Genomic DNA, 9,709 nt, shown 5'->3' on the forward strand with positions numbered 1-9,709 from the left:
CTTGCTTGGGTGGACCCACCTCTTCTCGGTGTTATCTTAATTGCTGGGTCATCTTCCTGTAAACTCCTGGTTTTCCAGCAGCTGCTTTTGCAATCTCAAGCCGCTTGTGTTTTTTTTACATAAAACATGCTCTTATACTTGATTTTATATGTGTACAATAAAACACGAAGTATACTAACATATATTACAATCTGGATACATGAATGAAGTTTATGTTATGTCTCACTAATCAATATAAATAACACAATAATACATAAAGAGAATTAAAAACACCCCAACTTTTGTAACTGATTTTCTTCCTTTCAACCTTAGGATCTTCTTTCTGTATCAGAAATTAATATAATCTGTCTTGATCTGGTCCTGCTTAAGTGAACTGCAAATTGTAGGGTGGAATGGAATAAAAGCTGTGTTTTTCTTCATGTCTTGTATTCGTTTATTTACTGCAGTTTATTCCTCATTCATATGACCACAGTGCCCATGACTTGAAATCAACAAAACACAGTTATCCTGTAGAGCAAAATGTGCTGTAGGAAAGTTTTCAAGTTTAGACCTTGTAAGATAAAGAAAACAGTGAAATGAGAAATGTTTCTAGTGATAGTTGAGTATTACATACTTGTTACATGTTAGAGTTGAGTGACTTTTTTTTTCTTCCTAACTGTAACACTCAAAAATGTGATAACAGAGAAATTATCTTATCCTGCTTCTTTGTTCCCAGATCAGTAGTTGTTTGGGTTCCACAATTTAAAAACTACTTTCTCACAGAAAGCTCTTATCTAACATATGGCATTGTCTCTGCAGTGACTGAATGCCTCATGAGCATAGAGCGACTTTATTTTCACAATAGCAGCTGAGCTGAGAAAATCTTCAACCCCGCTAATTGGTTGGGGTAGAGGGAGGGAGAAGAAATTGAATGCCTTGCTTCTCAGTGAACTGCTTCTGAGAAGCCTGTCTTTCTTTCCATTGTCTGTAAAGGGGCTGTGATTTTCCCAGATGCTAGGAGGATCTTCTCTCCTGATCTTCTCTGAGTGTGGGAAGTTGTGCCAGGCTATTGGTGATGTGGGATGCAAAGCCACCAGCAGCACATCATCATTACTTTAAGAAGTGAATATTTAGCCTGGTAATGGTACGGGCAAATGGGACTGTAGGAGATCTGGCTTTTGAGGCTCAGAATGAAATTCAGAATAAAATTCCAGTTTAACTAAATTTAGTGTTACAATGAAGTAGTGCACAGGAGCCAAAGTAAAAGAGATGAAGTTCATAACCTTTCTTCCCAGCAGCATCTGCTGACCCGTATTTTTCTTCTAACATTTTCTTTCTTCTACCCATTCTATTAAGAACATACCTTAATCAATTCTACATCAGAAACCTGCCCTGGTGGTTCAGTAAGCACTGCCATCAGCACAATAAAATGAGTCACCTTGTCCTGCCCATGTGGAAGTGTGCAGAGCTGAGGTTCATGTTCCGGTCACCTGTGGCCAAAATGCTGAGGTAGGTGTTGCACCCAAGGACACATCTGTGGAGATGAAACAGCCCCAGTGGAATGTGTTCTGCATGCTCTTTAAGTTGCTACTGTTATAAATTTGTATTGTGATATTGGCTGTCGCAGGTATTAAGATGAATATTATATGTTAAATACTTTTTAGTTATGTATGTACTTTTTTCTTGCTAACAAGTCTTAAGCTTAAAAGAATTTCCTAGATACAAAGCAAGGAAACCCCAGAGGGCAAAGACAGTGGGGCCCAAGCTGTTATCAGGAGAACAATAGAGCCCAAGCTGTTATCAGTGGAAGAGATGAAGCCCATCTACCCTCAAAGGAAGGATGAGAGGCCCAGACTGTTATCAACAAGTGGCCATTTGCAAAAGAAAGGAAACCAAACTCCAAAATAATGCTGACCAGCTAGAATAATGATGACCAGCAAAAAAAATGCTGACCAGCAGAAAATAAAACTGCAAAAGCATGTTTTAAGAAGGCGGAACCAGGGAGGGGACATGCTTTGAATATGCATTAAACCATCATAGCAGGAGGGGATAAAAAGGGTGTTCCCAAGATACCAGGTGTGTTCCTGGTAACCCACCAGGGCACCCGGCCGTTTTAACCCTTTGCTTTATTTCTTTTGTCTCCTAATTGTCTTTCGTTTATATTAAATTCTTTTTATAATTTATTAAGTGAATGTCGTTTTTAAAACTACTGTGAGCTCCTTTTACCTTTTGGAGCAAAGAATCTGGCCAAAAGCCTTCCTGTTGCCATTTTAAACAACCCACTGTGAGGGGTGGCTCACCAGCTTCTTGAGGCCTGTGACCGAGGACTATTTGACTGCATAGCCAGAGTTTTTACACAGTGTCTTTTCACTATAATGTGAATACTCAGCACCAAATAACTGTAATCAAGCACTTTGTTTTTTTCCTGAAAGCTCTAAGTATGTTAATAGGTATCCAAAATGTAGAAGCAGAGTATACATTTGTTACGTATACATTTGTTATTCTATTATGCTAACAACAAATTCTTAATTTTTTTAGGCCTCTCTTTCTCTTCAACTTGTCTTTCCTCTTTGTAGCAGTTCTGAAGCATAATGCAACTGTTTTCCAATTTGTCTGTAACCATGGTTTTAGTTTTCTGTTTCCTTTGCTAATGAGAAGAAAAATCAAATCTGTATTATCAAGCTGCTGGTAAAGTACAGAGAGCATTTACTGTAATTAGGACACTGCATTACAGAAGTGATCTAAAGAATGCTGTTAAATGTCATTGCTCTTAGCAAAGAAACCACAGAAGTTGAAATGGAATTTTGAAAAGGAGAGGTGAGTAACATGCTTAACTGTTCAGTCATGTTGACTGATGTAGTCATGGGCTATGTTTTAATTTAACAAGATGGATTTTCTTTCTGCTCTGAAAGATTCAGAGTTTTTGGTCTAGACCAGGTAATTCCACACTTGCCTGTTCTTTGTTTAGCAGCTGTTATGCCATCCTCCATTCATTCTGGCAGTTGGCACAATGCAGATAATGATGAGGTGACAAATACTTTCATTGTCTCATTTCTGACTAATTTCATATGCTAGGTTGCTCAAACCAAAGTAAACACAGTGCTGATTAGAGTTTGATTTTTGATTCAAGTTTATTTTTAAGGAATATAAATTTCCTTCAGAATGTCATATCCTTCAATCTTATCTATATGGATCTAGCCTGAATCAATAATTCATTGGAAGTAGGTGCTTATCTTTTGCCATTGTTGACTGGGTTGGCAAGATTGGAGCCTTAATAAGAACCTGTGTATTCTGCAGTGAGGAAACATTGTATGGTTAAGATCTGCTCCTATATAGCCCCATTTAGGAATTAATCTTGCAATTGTTATAAATGCAAAGGCAATTTCGGGTTATATAAAAGAGAAAATTTATTATCAAACAATAATAAATTCAAACAACGAGAAAAAACCACAATAAAATAAGCAGCGCAGCGCTGGGTGGACAGGGTCTATACGCAAGGTATAGATGCTCCCAAATCCACACCTGAGAGTCTTTTGGCCTGGGTTTTTATAGGAAGTTTGTGTCCCGAGGCCAAATTCCAAGCAGGCACCCTTTGCTAAGAGGTTCTTAATTGTTCGAAGAATAGATTTCCTGGCACTGGAGAATAGGGTCAATAGACGTTGGGCAGAGGCTCCTCATATGTAAAGAGGTCCAGGATGTCTTTTTGATATCATTTTGGTCCGGGCCATTAGGGTGGAGTGGTGGCACCCATCCTGGAGCCGATGGATATCTCGGCTGGCTCCTCTTCCTTTGTCTAGTTTCTCCATTTCTCCAGCACAGGTGGTCAGGGTGGAGGTGCTCAGGCTCGGTGATATCTCGTCCGGGCCCGTTCCTTTGTTTGTTTGATGGCCTGTGTCCTGCCCATTCTTTTGGGGCTGATGTGCCTGCTTGCGATTGTTATCTGGGTGCTTGGCTGCAATCTGTTGCTTTGGAAGAGAAATCCTGCCTCGACCTGGAGGAGGATTTCTCATTCCATATTTTCATCATTTACAATTACATATACTTTATTTAAACTTTTTCTTTCGAATTTTTATTCATCTAATTCTTTATTACACAATCAAAATTAATGCAGGATTAGCTCTAAAATTTTTCTTCTACCTGACACACACTAACCTACATGTCTAAGAGCTAGGCAACTGCTTTGGTAAAGTGGAGTCATTGTTCAGTTGCTATGAGCTGATAAATACACAGTGGTAAATGCTTGGCCCTGGATTTTCCTTGCCTTGATTCAGGTGAGGGAAATCCTGTCCTGCACTCAAAACAGAAGTCCACAGTTAATGGACTCATTCAGACAATTTTTTTTTTCTGCTTACTCATTCACTATGCCTGTTCTAGGCTTACTTGAATTCCTTGTACCTTGGCTGCACGTGTGAAACCCCTCATTCTGCTGTGAGGAATTTAAACTTCTGTTCTTACTTCCTTCTTTGATAAATATAGCATTGGATAAAAATTCATGAAGGAAAATAAAGAATTATATGTTATATTTGTAATACTGTAAAGATACAAAATGTAAAACAATCCAGAGATTCCTTCCCGAGTTGGGCAGTAACAATCGATGGCGACGCTTATCAGCACAAAATAAAGAGCAGGACACAGGCAATCAAACCGGACAATGAGAGTGGCCCAGTCGAGATATCCATCTCCTCCGCACCCAAACTAGCCACTCCACCCTGGGAGATGCAATCAGAAGACACTCAGAGCCATTCGCATGTGAAAGGACTCTGCTCCGCCGACCATTGACTCATCTCAATGGATCCGGGAAGTCTATTCACCCACACATCTAGACTCTTTGTTGGACTGTGCCCATCCCGAGTTTGGCCTCAGGATACAAAAATCCTTATAAAAACCCCGAATCGCAGTCCCTCCTTGTGGATTTGGAAACTCGGTACCTCTGGGTACAGACCCCTGTCCACCCGGCGCTGCGCTGATCTATTTATTGTGGTTTTTTTCTCTTGTTGCTGGTGATTGAAATTATTTTATAATAAATCACTTTTTATATTAACCCTATTTTGCCATTGCATTTATAACACTTCCATGAGTGAGATTGTATCCTCTTTCTAACACAGTGGTGTGGTCACAGAGCCTGAGCAATGCACAATGTGGAAGGATGATTTTGTGTTAAGTATGTTATTTTTTTTTCATCCCCTATAGAAACATTTCCTTAGATGGTAAACTGTTTGAATTTTATAACATCAATCAAATGCTGATTGGGATGTGAAGGGACTTATCCCCATAGACACGGAATATAATACTGAATATATCAACTCTGTCTTGCCTCAATATGTGCAGAAATTTGAAAGAGAAGGATCAAATAGTTTTTTAAAGTTCAGATCCTGAAATTGATAAATTTTCACCTGCCTCCATCTGCTCTCCCCCACCTGCTACTTTATGATGTCTAAATATCTTTAGATAGAGAAATCCATTGTAGTATTGTGGATTCACCTCTTCACTCTGCAGAAGAAACAGGAAAAGAAAGTGAAAAGAACACAAAGTCAAACATTTAGTGGTGATCAAATGTGCCATATTTGTAGACAGGATGTCAGGGTGAAATAGATTATTATGAAAGCATGAAGATCTGGCAATTTTAAGGAAAATAAAAAGTGTTCTTGAGAGTTAAGCATTGAAACTTTTTTGAAAAGGGGGTGGTGTTGTAATGAAAACAACATCTGGCTGTGATTGCTAAAATTTGATTGCAAAAGGAAAAACTGAATGATGTTATCTCACACTGACATTTAAAAAAAAAAACAACTTGAAAAAACAGACATTAAAAAGGAAAGTTAGACAGATGTAGCAGAGCAACAGCTGTTAGAGATGGACAGGCTTTCTCTGGGGACCCATTGCTAAGGAAATAAAAGAGCCTTATTCTGATTGCCTGCTGCTACAAATCAGCATCAGCTCCACTGATGTCAAAGTTGTGCCAGTATAAAACTGGCATAAGATCAGAAATTGGTATGGAAAACAAAGTAAAGTAATAGAATATGGTAAAGTTCTATCAGGAATCTAATTGGTTTGGCATTTTTGTCACATGGCTTTGTAACCATATTTATTTTTTATGATTGATGAATGCACTCAAATATTAGCAGCATGATCATGTTCTACCAGGTGGATTACTCAGAATTGTATTTTAGACACAGGAAAAGGAGAAAAGGCTAGGCGCAAGTTCATCCTCTTGAGCAGTATCTCAGTGAGAGAAAACTAGCACTTACCTATTCTGAGTGATACATAGGGGGTAAGATGGGGGCAGAAGGAAGATGACATGAGCCTGTTATGCTTCTCATCTTCCTGAAGGTCTTCAGTAATTGTTTCCAATGATGGAGAATGGGTATTCCCCAAATGAAGATTGCCTGGCTCTGAGACATACCCAAATCCCCAGCTCTTTCTGAGCTCTGCATCTGCAGCCCGACAATCTCATGTCCCCAGGCTGGAGGTGCCCTGGCCTGTAGCAGAGCTATCAGTCATTGTGGGTGAGCTGCTCAGACTGGGCAGCAGCAATGCCACGTCCCTGCTGCTGTCAGCAGTTACAGAGTCAGCACTGTGGCTGCTTTGCTCAGTGCCCCCAATGTGAGGAACTCCCCATGTTCATGAGCTTCATCCCCAGCTGTGGTGAAGTAAATAAAACCTACAGGGAAGAAAATGTGCTTCCCAGCCAGACTTTCTTATTATATTTTTTTAAACAATTATTTTGGTTTATAGGGAGATTTTGTTTTTCACTCTAAACTGTGACTGTACATTAAGGACAAGCAGTTTCTTCACACCCTTCTTAACTTGCTGTAAAGAGCCCAGGTGTAAGTTATTATATTCTGGTGAAAATCCCTTATCCTCTACTTCATGGACAAATGCTGCAAGACAAAGAACTGGAAGTGAGTGTGAGCACTGGAAGTGAGTGTGAGAACTGGAAGTGAGTTGTGGTCGGGGAAGGGGGATATAGCAGAATTAGGAAGGAACAAAATATTGGAAAATCAGAATAGATTTCTGAAATAATTTTTGAGAGGCTCTTGTTAATGACAATGTTTTAACACAGTGCTTTGTTTCTGGGTGAAACAAAAAAGAATATGCTCATAGCCCCTGATGCAGTTCAGAGAAAGGAAATAGAGATGGAAATGATTGGAAGAGGGTTGATATTTAGAGAAGAATTTGCATGATCTACTATACACAGCAATCTTGCACTGTAAAGCTGAAATCAGGACATGTACACACATGTGCCAATTCAGAACAATTTACTGTGTCTTGTCTTCTGAACGCTGGAAAACTATAAGGACCCCAGAGAGTGCAGCCCCCCTGCACCAGCACAGAAACACAGCTGCCCAAAGCAGTGACAGTTCCCAATTACTGCTGCCCCACAGGTGCGGTGTAGAAGCACAGAATATAATTTCATTTCATTGTATCTGCTCTCAGAGAAAACACAAGATTAAGTAAGTCTCACCACTGCTAACAACTGGCTAACAGTAGAAAGGATGAAATCTGTCACACTTTCTCATCAGACAGTTAACTGCTCACATTCTTTGCCAACCACATGTACTTGTGCTTCAGCAAATTCCTTTTAGCTGAAAGGAATAGGAGTAATATGGGTCATCAGTTGGGCTTTTATCCTGTTTCATCAAAATTCTTAAGCTTTCTTTCCCCTGGCTTTCTGATTTGTTTCTGAAACTTCTATCTCTTCCTCTCAGATCTCCTCCAAAGAGCATGTTGTACAGTGGTTTTCTTCTACAGAAACCAGATTTGTGTGATTTACAGCATAGGGGAATCTGCTTTGCGTGAGTGTTAGCCCTTGGCTTTCAATGCAAAGGAAAAAGAAAATCTATTCACATTTGTATTCTGTGTTTCTGTTCAAAGTTTGGTATTGAGATCAAGGTGGTCACCCAACTGAAAGCTATCCCATAGTAGTGCTTTCTTGCTATACAGCAGAATAGTTTCCAAACAGATTACTGACCCTGGCAAGAAATAGCAAAATGTGTTCCAAACCTTAATAAAAGAATCTTTTTCAGGAAACTATTACCCTCCAAGTAGTTCTGAGGTTTTAGGTGGTAAAGCAATAGCACAAAATTAATGTCCTTCCAGTTTGGATTTATTTATGCTAATTGATTTTAAATCTGTTTTGTGGTATTAGGAGGCCTGGTACCTGGTTAGTTTTTTGTTTAATTCTGTCTGCAAATCTGCCATTCCTGCTTTCTGAACTCAGGGATTTTTGGTTTAATGTTTATCACCTTTACAGAAATATGCTGTAATTTGTTTTATTTCCAGCATGGGGTACACATCTCAGTACATATCCAAGTAGCCAGGTGTAGGTAGCCCAGTATGTGCTCTCCCCACCACCCAAGCTGATGCTTAGGCAAATGCCAATCTGGAAATCCCAGCCAGCCTTCCTCTCCATGGCCCTGACACCAAGCCAGATTGATTGCTGGAGCTGGCTGGCAATCAGCTGATTTTGTGTATAACCAGGACTGCCTCTTTCTGTAGATTTAGCTCTACATGACCTTACATGGTGCAATTAAAACATTTTGATAGCAAACATTATTCATACAATGGTATTTCAAGTCTCTGTATTTCTGACATTGAACGTTATCTAGTAATTTTTTTTTTTTTGAGTTTACAGAAAACTCCTTTTCTCTTTAATCATATATTAAATGTACCCATTTTCAATGAATTTGAATTTATTGCTCACTTGACCTTCATTGGAATAGAAAGAAAGGTTGTGTGCTCTTGAAGCAAAATTTCAATATTTGGTTGAAATTCCAGGTTATTACAGCTGGTGTCAGTCATAAATCCTCTCAGACTTCCATCCTTAAGTGGAAAGTTCATCAAATAACTGATTTCCATTTGCTGTGTTTATTGTTTGCATTTAATATACTTTAGAATGTTGTTAATAGGTTTTAAGCAAAAACTCAGTTTCTTTTCATCAGACTCAAAATATGGAGATGAATCTTGCCAGACCTATGGTACATTCTCACCTAATGTTTAGAAATAGCTCATCACTTCTGTTCTGTGCCACATTCTTGAGGTCTCATCCCTTCTAGAAAGTCAAAGATTTCCTATCTACTGCATTCATATGAGTCTGCAACATTTTATATGAGGGTAGCAACAGATACGATGTCAGATAGCATTGGGTGCTGCAGATTGAAAGGTTATCATTGGGGATCTCACCCACATGATAATCTAATTAATATTTTTTAAAAGTTCTAACTACTATTTTTTTTTTTTTTGTGCAGAGCCTACCCCTTTTATACCTCAGCAATGTCTAAAAATTTGCATCCTTGAGCTGGACTGGGATCTTGCTCATATTTAAACATTAGCTGATAATAATTTTATGCATCATGTAAACCTTTACATAATGAAGTGCTTTGGCATTCATCTCATGCAGTAATATTTACTTTTTGATGACAAGCTAAACTGTTACTGGTGTGCATAGCATTCCAAATGCCCTCTACCATTACAGCCTGATTTGCTTTGAACCATGTGGTTGCATTTTAAATTAATAATATAATATTAAAACACTTACTAGAAATAGTAACTTCTGAATGCTTAGCCCTTCCCAACTAGAATATCTGTGGTCTAAAGAAGTGCTATTTTTCTATCTCAAAGGACTTTCTTCCCTTTATTCCAGAAGGGAATTTGACCCTCAGTTTGCAAATCCCCACTCTTCTTTCCTTCTCATATGCAATGTTCTGTGACAATAGAAATAAAATGTTCAACC

This window comes from Cyanistes caeruleus, chromosome 8 (genome assembly GCF_971803275.1).
Source record: "Cyanistes caeruleus chromosome 8, bCyaCae1.hap1.1, whole genome shotgun sequence".
Taxonomy (NCBI): Eukaryota; Metazoa; Chordata; class Aves; order Passeriformes; family Paridae; genus Cyanistes; species Cyanistes caeruleus.